We start from the raw sequence: 13,414 nt of genomic DNA on the forward strand, positions 1-13,414 counted from the left end.
TTCTGTCTCTCTCTCTCTCTCTCAAAAAATAAACAGTAAAAAAAAAAATTTTTTTTTAAAAGAACCTTATGGAGGATTCTCATCAAACCAATGGATTTCTCTTCCATAAACATGTTCTCCCCTCAGCCATGAAATGACTAAGCCACATTCTATAAAAGAGGTTTAAATCAAGGTTATGTACAAGGTATTAAACATATACCAAGAGAAAATTTAATTTGAATACAAAGTCAAAATCAGCAACAATCTTCCATCCAGGGCTGACATCAGATACAAGCTTCAAGGACAAATTTATTTTCAAAGGCGTATTCCAGTTTATGAGGCTAGCATGAAGTGTACACATTTGCCAGGGTAAATTTATACTTAGGAATTAACTCATGCAGCAAATGCTACATAACTGCTTGCAAGGCATTTAGAAGCATCTGCAGTGGGAAGTGGAGGGGCCCAACTCTTCATACTCCTGTTTGCTGATTCACATCTGCTTAAAGGTGAACAGCAAGGCCAGGATGGAGCCCCTGATCCACACAAAGTATTTGGATTCAGGAGAAGCAATGACTTTGATCTTCATAATGCTGGGTTCCAGGGTAGTGCTCCCTTTCTGCATTCTGTCCAAGATGCCTGGGTACATGGTGGTCCCACCATTCGGCACTGTGTTAGAGTACAGGTCCATCCAGATGTCAGAGTCACACTTCATGATGAAGTTGAAGGTGATCTCATGGATACCAAAGGACTCCATACCCAGAAAGGATAGCTGGGAAAATCCCACAGGGCAGTGGTACCACTTCTTGCCCATAGTGATCAGCTGACTATCAGCCAGCTCATAGCTCTTTTCCAAGGAGGAGGAGGACACCACAGTGGCCATTTCCTGCTCAAAGTAGAGGTTGACCTAGCAGAGCTTCTCGGTTATGTCACACACGATTTCCCACTCAACTGTGGTGGTGAAACTGTAACCACTCTCTGTGAATATCTTCAAGAGGTAGTCCATCAGGTCCCGGCCAGCCAGGTCCAGGCACAGGATGGCACAGGGCAGGGAGTACCCCACAAAGATGGGCATAGTGTGGGTTACCCTGTCCCCAGAGTCCATGACAATACCAGTGGTGGAAGTGTTGTAGTGCTCCTTGGGGGCCATGTGCAGTTCATTGTAGAAGGTGCGGTACCAGATCTTCTCCATATCCTCCTTGTTGGTGATGATGCCAGGCTCAATAGGGTACTTGAGGATAGGATGCCTTACTTGCTCTGGGCCCTGTTGCCCACATAGGAGTCCTTTTGGCTAATGCCCACCATGACAACACCTTGGAGGCAGGGGGTTTCTGACAATGGATGGGAATATGGCGGGGGGACAAGGGACATCATTCCCAGCAAAGCCCACTTTGCATATACCAGAGTTATCATCAGTGATGAGTGCAGGGATCTCCTCTTCCAGGGTGATAGGTGGAGGTGGCAGCAGTGGGCATGAAAATGAGTGGTGGGAGGACAAGAAGCATGGGTGGACTGCAGTGAGCGAGACCCTCAATTTTCTTAATGTGTAAGCATCTCAGATCTTTTCCAGTTGACATTGCTAGAGACTAATGTGCCATCTCCCTCCCTTCTTTTAACTAAATGCTGCCCTGAATTACTGCATCCTTCCCCTAGTACCACCATGCCAATTTTTTTTTAACACAAATTCACTGGAACTTCTTAAATGTGCCAGTCTTCAGGAAAAATGCATGATAAAGAAAAATATTAAATGACACAAAGAGCATATGATCATCCAAATTCAAAAGTGGGTCAAATGGTTGTTTCTATAATTAAAAAGTGGCATTTTAAAAGAAAGGGAGCATGAACCATATGGATTACAAGACTCTTAAGAGCCACCCCAAACAAATGAAATATATGGATTTTACCTGAGACCTGATTTAAACAAGCCAACTGTAAAGGTGTTTTAGACTTACAGAAAAGTTGCCATAGTGCAAATAATTGCTTCCCCTAGATTTCCCAAATGTTAACAATTCATTATATTTACTTTAGCATTTTCTCTATATATATCCACATTCACTGTTTGAAAGTAAGTTGCAAATAAATGCTCCTTTACCCCTAAGTTTCATTGTGTATTATCTAAAGACAAGGACATTCTCTTACAGAATCACAGTACAATTATCAAAATCTGGAAATTAACACTAATTAACATTTACCATAGGCTTTATTAAAATTGTCCCATTTGTCCCACTATATCTTTTATTAAAAAAGAAAATACATGGGGCGCCTGGGTGGCGCAGTCGGTTAAGCGTCCGACTTCAGCCAGGTCATGATCTCGCGGTCCGTGGGTTCGAGCCCCGCGTCGGGCTCTGGGCTGATGGCTCGGAGCCTGGAGCCTGTTTCGGATTCTGTGTCTCCCTCTCTCTCTGCCCCTCCCCCGTTCATGCTCTGTCTCTCTCTGTCCCAAAAATAAATAAAAAAAAAACAAAAAAAAAACAAAAACAAAAACAAAAAAAAACGTTGAAAAAAAAAAAGAAAATACATTTTTTTCTTAATCCAGAATCCAATCCAGAACTACATGTTGTAGTATCTCTGTAGTTTTCTTTAATCTAGAATAATATTTCAGTCTTTGTTATTCATGACTTTGACTTTTGAAGAATAAAGGCCAGTTATTTCATAGACTATCCCTCAACTTTAGTTTGATTACTTTTTCTTTATTATAGTCACATTACCACCATGCCTATTAATCTTTGAGGTGGCTTTCATGACAGTGGTGAAGTATTGAGAAGGAAAGCCAAACACTTCGCTAACCCAAGGTGTATACTACATTAAGATTAAGATACCAAAATATAGTTTGAAATGTACAAAGGAAACTACTGGTAAAACTATATAGCAAACAAAATTAGTGGGGGTGGAGGATGATAAATATGAGCTGAATTCCTCATCTTTCTTAGCACAGCAACAAGAGAAACCTCCCAAAGCTGAAAAATCAAGGGTTAGATATAAGCATCTTACAATTACCAGAATAACTAGCAAGAGAAATGAGAAATGAGAAATGGCCAAAGATGATTCTTTTCTAATAAGTGGACCTGTAGAAATAGAAGGCTGGGGTGGAGGGGCTTTTTTTATTAGATAGACTCTGTCTTCTAGAGTAGTTTTAGGTTCACAGTAAAACTGAGTAGAAAGTTACAAAGAGTTCCATATATGCCCTGCCTCCACTTAATGAACACACAGCGTCCCTGTACCACAGTGATACATTTATAACAGATGAACCAACACTGACATACCATCATCACCTAAAGTCCAGAGTTTAAATAGGACTCACTCTTGGTGTTTTAAATTCTATGGGTTTGGACAGACATATAATGGTATGTATCCACCATTATAATATCATACAGAATAGTTTCTTCACTGCCCTGAAAATTCTCTATGCTCTGCCTATTCATCCCTCCCCCCATTCCCATCTTCTGGCAACCACTGATCTTTTTACTATCTCCATAGTTTCACCTTTTCTAGAATGTCATGTAGTTGGAATAATCCAGTATGTAATCTTTCAGATTGGCTTCTTTCACTCAGTTAAGCATTCAAAGTTCCTATGTTTCTTTTCATAGCTTGACAGCTCATTTACTTTTAGTAATGAATAAGATTCCATTGTCTGGATATACCACAACTTAATTATCAATTCACCTACTGAAAGTGAATTCACATACTTTTGGTTCCAAGTTTTGGCTATTATAAATAAAACTACTATAAATATCCGTGTGCAGAGTTTTGTGTGCATAAGTTTTCAACTCTTCTGGAGAAGTACCAAGGAGCACAACTGCTGGATCATATAGTAAGAGTATGTCTAGTTTTGTAAGAATATGACAAACTGTCTTCCAAAGTGGCTCTACCATTTTGTATTCCCACCAGCAAAGAAAGAGAGTCCCTGTTGTTCCACATCCTCACCAGGATTTGGTATTGTCAGTGTTTTGGATTTTTGCCATGCTAATGGTGGTATCTTACTGCTTTAATTTACAATTCCCTAATGACATATTATGTCACATATCTTTTCATATGCTTATCTGCCAACTATAGATCTTCTTTGGTAAGGTGTCTGTTCAGATATTTTGCCCATTTTTCAAACAGATTCTTCATTCTCTTATTGCTGAGTTTCAAAAGTTCTCTGAATATTTTGAATTTAACAGTCCTTTATCATAAATGTCCTTTGCAAATATCTCCTCCCAGTCTGTGGCTTGTCTTCTCATTCTCTGGACAGTGACTTTGTAAAGCAAAAATGTTTTAATTTTAACACAGTCAAAATTATCACTTATTTCTTTAATAGACTGTACCTTTCATGTTGCATTTATAAAGTCATTGCCAAACCTGAGATCATCTAGATTTTCTCTTATGTCATCTCCCAGAAGTTTCATAGTTTTTCATTTATATGTAGGTCTGTGGCCCATTTTGAGTTCATTTTTATGAAGGTTAAAAAAAAGGCTTTTAATTTTTATTTTGAGCTCTTTGGTACTATTTTATTATTGTTCCCAATTTTATGTTTTAATTTTAGAAAAAGTGATGATTTTTTTCATTATTGCCCATGAACCTGATGATTCAACTTCTAAGCAATTTCCTAAGAAGATAATCGGAGGTTTGGGGAAAGAAGTTCATCCAACACCATTTATGATAATGAGATATTAGAAACAACCTAAGTATTATAAAATTGCAAGGATGGTTATATAATTATATTCAAATAATAGAATGTTATAAATCTATTTAAAATAGTCTTTTTAAATAATTTTTACTTTCCTGAAAGGGATTATACTAAATGTTATCATTAGAATAAGAAATATGGATTATGTTTATTCTTTATACTGTTTTATATGATGTGTGTTAGTTTTGTAATCAGAAAAGAATAAGATGTTCATAAAGCCCCCTCAAAATGAGATTTACAGTGACAAATTTTTCAGCACCCTGGACCAAAATAAAGATACGATGTTCTTTCCCGCTGTTATCATGTAATAGATTTAAGTATCCAAAACACACATAAAAGTCCAATGCAGAAGTCAGTGGAAAGTAATTAATAGAATTTGGTTTATTAGGGAGATAATTCCAATGATTAGAAGGGGGCTTGGGAGATAGGAAGGATAAAATGACAGAATTATAGTCAGGAACCAGAAAGGGATCTTCAGGTATCTCTGTGAAACATGGTATCTCAACAGAGAACAAAAGATCTTCAACTTCGGAAACCTGTGATATAAACTACATCCAGCCTATCCTGATATCTATCATTTACCTTTATTGTGGACAAGGGGCTACCAAATGAAATTCACTGATTCCTTGTTTCCAAACAATATGTCCACTTAGAGAAGAAAAAAGCTTGGCACTGGTAGACTAGGTTATGGATTGAAGTCTAAGGCCCAAGCTTAAGTCCCAGCTTAACTGCTTATTTAGGGCATGATGTGGGTAGGTCGCATAACCAATATGGGACAGTTATCTCATTTGTTAACTATACCAGCTCTGCCTCTATAGTAGAGCTATCATGATTACCAAATGGGATCATATGAATGAGAGCTAAGAAATGTTAAACAAACAATTAATAATAAAATAATTCTCACCCTATCAATAATTGTTTGCCCTCCAATACTAATTCAGAAGATAAGAAATTAAATCCATGGTTGAAAGAGAAATTGACATATTGATCTGGCTGCTGTTCCATGTGTAGTGTAACTAAATCTGGATCCAAAAGGCAGGTCGACAGAGAACATTCTTTGGCTAAAGTTTATGTGTAGCTGTGCTTCCAAGATGGTCTACCAAACAAGTTCTCAAATGTACCACTAGCCATTCATATTGTTTTGCTTGATCTGGATCATTCATTTATTCATTGAAGGCAGATTATGTGCCAGGCACTGGAAACAAACAATAAGGAACACAAATCAGACAAAGCCCTGCCCACTTGGAGCTCATACCAGGATGGAGAAACAAATACTAATCACAGAATCACATATGAATGTATCATGAAAATTGTGATGACAATAAAAAGAAAGAATATTTAGTTGGAGGGGCTAAACAGAGACATCATTCCTGAGTTGAGATTTGAGATGACCCAGTGGGGACACAAGAGCCAAAGGATCAAGTAGAGGAATCAGAGTTACTAAAGTTCCTGTGGCCCAAAACAGTGATATTCAAGAAACCAAAAAGGGGACAGTATGTCCAGAGCAAAGAGAGTGAAAATGAATGAAGTGTAAGATCAGAGTAAACAGGTAGGCTGTGTTAAGGATTTCTGCCATTATTCTGAGAGCAATGGGAGCCACTGAAATCTACTAAGTAGAGAAGTGACAAAATCCATTTTGTGTTTTGAAAGACTGCTCTGACCATAATGTCCCAGGATGCCAGGTCACTGTGTATGAGATTCACATACAAGTTTGTTTTACACACAGAGTTAGGTACAGGGTCCTACAGTTGAAAATTTCCTATTTAAGTTCTAATTTCAAAGACCTCTGTATTTCCTTGACCCTATTTCTACAAGACAATATTGATGAGCACACACAAGAGATTCTTGATGATTCCTAACTTGATCAATACTGCCTAGGAGGAATTAATAAAATGTAATGAGTTTTTAGCCCCACGTTTCTCATCCTTTTCCAACATGGTATGCCAGCAGGTTTTGGTTAACGAAAAGAAAGAAACAGATTAAAAGAAGCAAAGGGGCCCAAGTCTGAAAAAACTGGAAAATTCTAGCAAGCAATGTGAATTTAAACGTCAACAACTAGAATGGAGTTCTTATCCATAGTGTTAAGATATACTAACATGTTAATCAACAGTGATATAGCAAAAGTAACTGGATTCTAATAACAGCACAAGTAGTAATACACTGAAGTTAAGAGATGATCAACATGTTTGTGGACATCCTTATAATAACTTCAGTCTCACTCGTGTCCGTTCGGAAATGTTTTCTTGAACTAAAGAGAAAGGAGCTACTACAGGCTGGGACATTACACACACCCTTCATCTGTTCTGAAAACTCACTATCCTCTTGTTACTAATATATAATTGGAAATTGAAACTATTTAAAAAATTATTGTACCACATGCTGTCAATAACTTAATTTTTTCTTATTTTCTCACATAGGCATAAATATTTAGTAATAAATCAAGTACAGATTAAGAAAGCATAAGTGGTACATGCACATTTACCTAGGGCAAATGTGAAGAGGCTGCCAAGAACAAATAATGGCACAACAATTACAATTTCTAGGTCAAAAACCATGTGATAGTACAAGTGAACTTTGTAGTAATGCTAGTCACACAGATAACATAGTTAAAATCTTGAAATTATAAATCTTATAATCATCACAATAAAATAAAACATTTTATGTTTATTCTTTGATGATATATGCTTATTTCATTACCTTGTAGAGCATAACTCCTCTACTAAAGTGAAGATAAAAATCAGATTAGTCATGTTAACTGATTTTCTTATGTAAATTATAATTTTGAGATTATAAAATCGGTAAACTGTATTACTGACATGCCAGAAAAATATCTTACTGAACGCCATGTGAAATGAATATAAATTGGTGGTACTATTTGCTTATATACTATGGATTTTATCGAACTCTGGGGTGTACTTGTAGAACAGTAATATACACGGGAATAACACTCATCTTGTGCATTCTATCAGTAAAAGTCTGATGTCCAGGGGCCATGGCAAGACAAAGTAAAGTGGGCAGCCCAGATTAGAGAGACAGGAGATTAGCACAGGTGGGAAGGAGAAAGTTGGCATCAAAGAGCCACAGGGTCTGGCTTTTACCACAGTGTGGACATCATTAGCATAAAGTGAGGGTACAGGGAGCAAGAAGCAAGAACTTCAGTTAGAACAGAGGGAGCACAGAAGTAGTGACACAGACACTGAGACTGACAAGAAACAGAATTCAGGCTCAAAGACGCTAATAATACAAGTCAGAGACCAAACCTTGAGAGCACAGAGTGCAGGACTTCAGCAGGAGCTGGAAGACATAGATCAAAAAAACTGACAGGAGGAACAGAGGGGTGATGACACTGACTGCAACCTTGATTGGCTAAGGGCAGGAGGACAAAGGTGTATACTGGTAGCCATGGAGGGGCATATACTTCTCGTGACTGGAAGGTTTAAACTTCTAAGGAAATCTGACCTAGAAACTCAAGAAAACCCAGGGGAAACCTACAATGAACAGAATATCAATTGGGAAAGATTCATTGTGTGACATGCTTCAGATGGAGGGATGAGGAACCACCACTGGGTTCAAATCCTGGCTTTCTTAACTGCAGCTCAGATTTAGGTCAGTTCTTCAATTTCTGTGTGCTTCAGTTTCCTTTCCTAAACAAGATAAGTAGGGCTAATAATTCCCATTTTTCAAGGCTGTTAAGGAGATTAAATTAGAGAACACAAGTGAAAGATAATGGATCTTGGCAAAATAAACACTCATTTCTGTACCTTCTCCCCTACATCTACCAATACCTATTACCTTTCATCAACTGGGCAGTAGTGCTGACTTCTGTTCCACATGAACTTTACAAAGCTACAGTGGCCTTTTCTACGTGCATTTGTTACTTCCTCCCTTGATTTTTTTGTGATGTTTCTTTCTATACATGTTGTCATGATTAAACAATATTCTTAGTCTTAGAAATAAGTGACTTTGCTTGAAATAATCTGTTCATTAGCTGAACAGTGTGTTATCCATGGAATAATGGAAAAAATTCACTGGTTTGCAATTCTTTTTGCCAAGGTAGCTTCAATGCTCAAAGTAGCTAATTGGCTCTAGGAGTCTTTTCTACCAAAATCACACCTCTCATTCAAATGACAGGCAAAAGAAGTAGCTGGATCATAATAATGTAAAATCCCTGCTGCTTCTAAACAAACTTAATTAAACTGCTCCATTTTTTGTATAAAGAGCTTCAAATGCAGATAAGCATAACTCACTGAAAATGCCAATTTAATGACACCATTGTCTAAACTGGTCCTGTTGGGAGCAGAACATTTCAGAGAAACATATAGAAAATAAAGGGATTAAAAAGAAGAAGAAGAAGAAAGAAAAGTTAACTGTAAAGTTGTTTAGGTAGCTACCCTCTCTTATGTTTTAATAGTAAATACATCCCTTTCCCCATATATATCATGCTGAAACATCAAATCCAAAATCAGCTCTGTAAACTCCATGACCTCAATCAATTTTTGCCATAAACCTGATAAGTTAGCTAGCAATCATGGCAAATAAAAAACTACAAAGTGGGGCGCCTGGGTGGCTCAGACGGTTAAGCGGCCGACTTCGGCTCAGGTCATGATCTCGCGGTCCGTGGGTTCGGGCCCCGCGTCAGGCTCTGTGCTGACCGCTCAGAGCCTGGAGCCTGTTTCAGATTATGTCTCCCTCTCTCTGACCCTCCCCGTTCATGCTCTGTCTCTCTCTGTCTCAAAAATAAATAAACGTTAATAAAAAAATTTTTTTTTAAAAACTACAAAGCATTACAATAACATAAATCCTGTATTTGCATTATAATTCTTGATTGATTCAGTCATTCATTCAACAAATAGTTATTGCGTGTCTACCACACATTTGTGGCATGTAACAAATTATGATTTTGCCCCTCAAATTAAAAGATAAAACAGGGGCACATGGGTGGCTCGGTCAGTTGAGCGTCCGACTTCAGCTTAGGTCACGATCTCATGGTTTGTGGGCTCCAGCCCCACGTTGGGCTCTGTGCTGACAGCTCACAGTCTGGAGCCTGCTTCAGATTCTGTGTCTCCCTCTCTCTCTGCCTTTCCCCCACTTGCACTCTGTCTCTCAAAAATAAACAAACATTTAAAAAGATTTTTTAAAAAAGATAAAACATTAAAAAATGTTACTGCAAATGAAGAAGGAAAGATGGAAAACACAGCATTCTGAAAAGCCAAAAATTTTTAAATTCCTTTAACTACTCCAAGTGACAGTGTTTCTCTCTCATTCACAGTCTATTTCAAATCCCTAACTCCCATAAAAGTTAAATAATTCTGATAACTAATTTACTAAAGTCATGATCCTGTTCTTAGCAGAATTGTTTCTCTCTTTCTGAGGTAATTATTAGAACCTCTTCTATTCTGCCTCAGAGTGGAAACCAGTTCCTGATTTGCATTATTTTCATTGAATATATCTACCTTACTATGATAGAGAAAACTGTTAAAAATCCTTCTGCCAGACCCCACCACCTTTTGTTGTTTTGTCCACTGATGTAATTACATTTTCACATCTTTGTCCACAATTTGTATGATACCTGGTCTTGGTAAACGACGTTCTAACACAGGTGTTCATTAGAAATTCCCACAGTCACTTGTCACTCCTTTTTAGTTGCCACTGTCATCTGAGCTTTTTGTTTTTCTGGTTCCCAATGTCTTTTATTTAAGCACTTTTTAAAGCTTTTTTTTTTTTTTCATTTTAGGGACAGAGCACACAGGTGCGAGCAGGGGTGGGAACAGGGAGAGGAAGAGAATTTCAAGCAAGCTCCATGCTCAGTGCAAAGCCCAATGCAGCGCTCGATCCCACAACCCTGGGATCACGACATGAGCTGAACTCAAGAGTCGGATGCTCAACAGACTGAGCCACGAGGCGCTCCTGTTTCCCAATGCTTTCTTTTTTAAATTTTATTTTATTTTTCATTTACATCCAAATTGGTTAGCATATAGTGCAACAATGATTCAGGAGTAGATTCGTTAGTGCCCCTTACCCATTTAGCCCATCCCCCTCCCACACCCCCCTCCAGTAACCCTCTGTTTGTTCTCCATATTTATGAGTCTCTTATTCTTTGTCCCCCTCCCTGTTTTTATATTATTGTTGTTTCCTTTCCTTATGTTCATCTGTTTTGTCTCTTAAAGTTCTCATATGAGTGAAGTCAAGTGATTTTTGTCTTTCTCTGACTAATTTCCCTTAGCATGATACCCTCTAGTTCCACGTAGTTGCAAATGGCAAGATTTCATTCTTTTTGATTGCCGAGTAATACTTCATTGTATATATATGCTACATTTTCTTTATCCATTCATCCATCAATGGACATTTGGGCTCTTTCCATACTTTGGCTATTGTGGATAGTCCTGCTATAAACATGGGGGGTGCATGTGCCCCTTTGAAACAGTACACCCGTATCCCTTGGATAAATACTAGTAGTGCAATTGCTGGGTCATAGGGTAGTTCCATTTTTAGTTTTTTGAGGAACCTCCATACTGTTTTCCAGAGGGGCTGCACCAGCTTGCATTCCCACCAACAATGCAAAAGAGATCCTCTTTCTTCCCATCCTCACCAACATCTGTTGTTGCCTGAGTTGTTAATGTTAGCCATTCTGACAGGTGTAAAGTGTTATCTCATTGTGATTTTGATTTGTATTTCCCTGATGATAGTGATGTTGAGCATTTTTTCATGTGTCAGTTGGCCATCTGGATGTGTTCTTTGAAGAAGTGTCTATTCATGTCTTTTGCCCATTTCATCACTAGATTGTTTTTTGGGTGTTGAGTTGGATAAGTTCTTTATAGATTTGGTATACTAACCCTTTACCTGATATGTCATTTGCAAATATCTTCTCCCATTCTGTTGGTTGCCTTTTAGTTTTGGTGATTGTTTCCTTCACTGTGCAGAAGCTTTTTATTTTGATGAGATCCCAATAGTTCATTTTTGCTTTTGTTTCCCTTGCTTCTGGAAATGTGTTGAGTAAGAGACCCAATGCCTTTTAATTGAAGATATTTCACAAGTCTCTAAGAGATGTGGTTATGTTGCCAGCTTTAGACAGCAGCCCCCAAATCTTGACATTTTCATAACTCTTTATGACATGAGAATAAGGACAAACACAACAGTAATCAAAGGAAGTACAGCACTAATTCTATAGATCACAGACCCACTGTTTTTTTTAATTACATATTTTTTAACACACATTTCATTTTTGGTTAAGTTCAACCAATTTTTTCAGGGCTAATGAGTCCCTAGAAGCTAATGAGCTTTAAGTATATATCACATACATTGATTTCAGGCCATGTCTATGAATTGACTTTGTGTTTTAAGCATGAACTTCCATCCTGCTACTTAAATGGATCCTATGTAAATAGTAAAACAATAAAAAGTACATGGCACAAAGACAAATATTCTGCACTGCCCCATTGCCTAGATGTTGAAAACAATGAGTCAGCAGCAGAAGTGGCACCAGAATCAAGGCCAACTAATTAATTCACTGTGCAACATTCATTGCATGAAAGATACAGCACTTAGGAACATGTGTTCTACAATTTCCACATTTGGCCCAGTCTCCTCTGAGCTAATATGTCCTTGATGTTCCCCACAATGAGAAAATCCATTAATTCAACTCTTCAACTCTATGTTAGACTAAAATCAGCAGACCCCAAAACACCAATAAAGATTTCTAGGTAAAGCTATATTAAACTCAATATTAGGTTGTAAAATTATAATTCAGGATTTGGGAAAGTGGAGATGTTCACTACTTACTACATTAATCATCCAGGAAATCTGATTATAATCTACATTAAACAAGCAGAGGAGGATGAGATGGGTGAGAAACCTAGATGGAGCTCTGAAATGCTAACTGTGGGAGAGGACTGGCTTAGATTTGTTGTAGGCAAAGAAAGACATGAATTGGAGAGAGCAGCCAACAATCAGACTAAAATTAAAAGTGCACGTTTCAACATAGAGGGAGTACATCAAGAACAGAAAAGCAGTGGCCCACTAGACCTAGAAAAGCATCAAGCTGAATTTAGTGACCCAAACAAGTCACCACAAGACTTATTGATTCAGAAACCAAGACTCTGATGAAGTGCAAAGAGTACATGGAATCAGAATGCCTCAGTTCCAGTCTAGAATTGAAATTCTTGACTCACGTGTGCTTGGGATAGCCTCTTGATCCCTCTGAGTCTTAATCCCCTCATACAAAAAGGGAATTTTAAAAAGCTACCTTGACAAGTTGTGGAAGGTATTCAGTATTTCATCAGAAAATGGTCTGTAAGATGCAAATTGACACACAAATGTGAACTGTGGTGGTGGCATTATTATGGCTCTTGATTTTAGCAATATTGACTTGATGGGCTAACATTTCGAATATTGTCTGCTACATTTTCATCCTGTCTAAATTTTGTTGACCTTGCGATCCTCTAGCCACTGAGGCTAAACATCCACAGCTGGAGGGCAGAAAATAAAGAAGTCATTGCCCAACCTTGACTTTTTTAAGTAATAAAAAATGTAACAGTCATGAATGCAATAGGTATCAGCTGTAAGAGCCATATAATAAGGAAGGGGGGAAAAAAGCTTTTGTAAGTCACAGAAGCTTCTCTTTATATTAAAAACCAGACATTGACTAAATCAAGGCATCTGGTTTTTTCCTGTAAGCAATAGAATAAGAAACATATAGGACACAATGCAAGAGGAACCTTCCACTACAAAAGAAAGCCTTCAAAACCATTCAAAAGCTTAATTAAGGAGGTG

The 13,414-nt window shown here is 37.8% G+C and overlaps 1 pseudogene; it reads right to left on the bottom strand.

Moving 5' to 3' along the window:
- Positions 1-313: 313 nt before the first annotated feature.
- The window catches only part of LOC124523359 (actin, cytoplasmic 2-like), a 32,235-nt pseudogene continuing 19,134 nt past the window's right edge, over positions 314-13,414 (bottom strand).

The sequence above is a fragment of the Lynx rufus genome, unplaced genomic scaffold, assembly GCF_022079265.1.
Source record: "Lynx rufus isolate CCGP_SWC_20201006 ecotype Redwood Valley unplaced genomic scaffold, mLynRuf1.p SCAF_4, whole genome shotgun sequence".
In the NCBI taxonomy this organism is placed as follows: domain Eukaryota; kingdom Metazoa; phylum Chordata; class Mammalia; order Carnivora; family Felidae; genus Lynx; species Lynx rufus.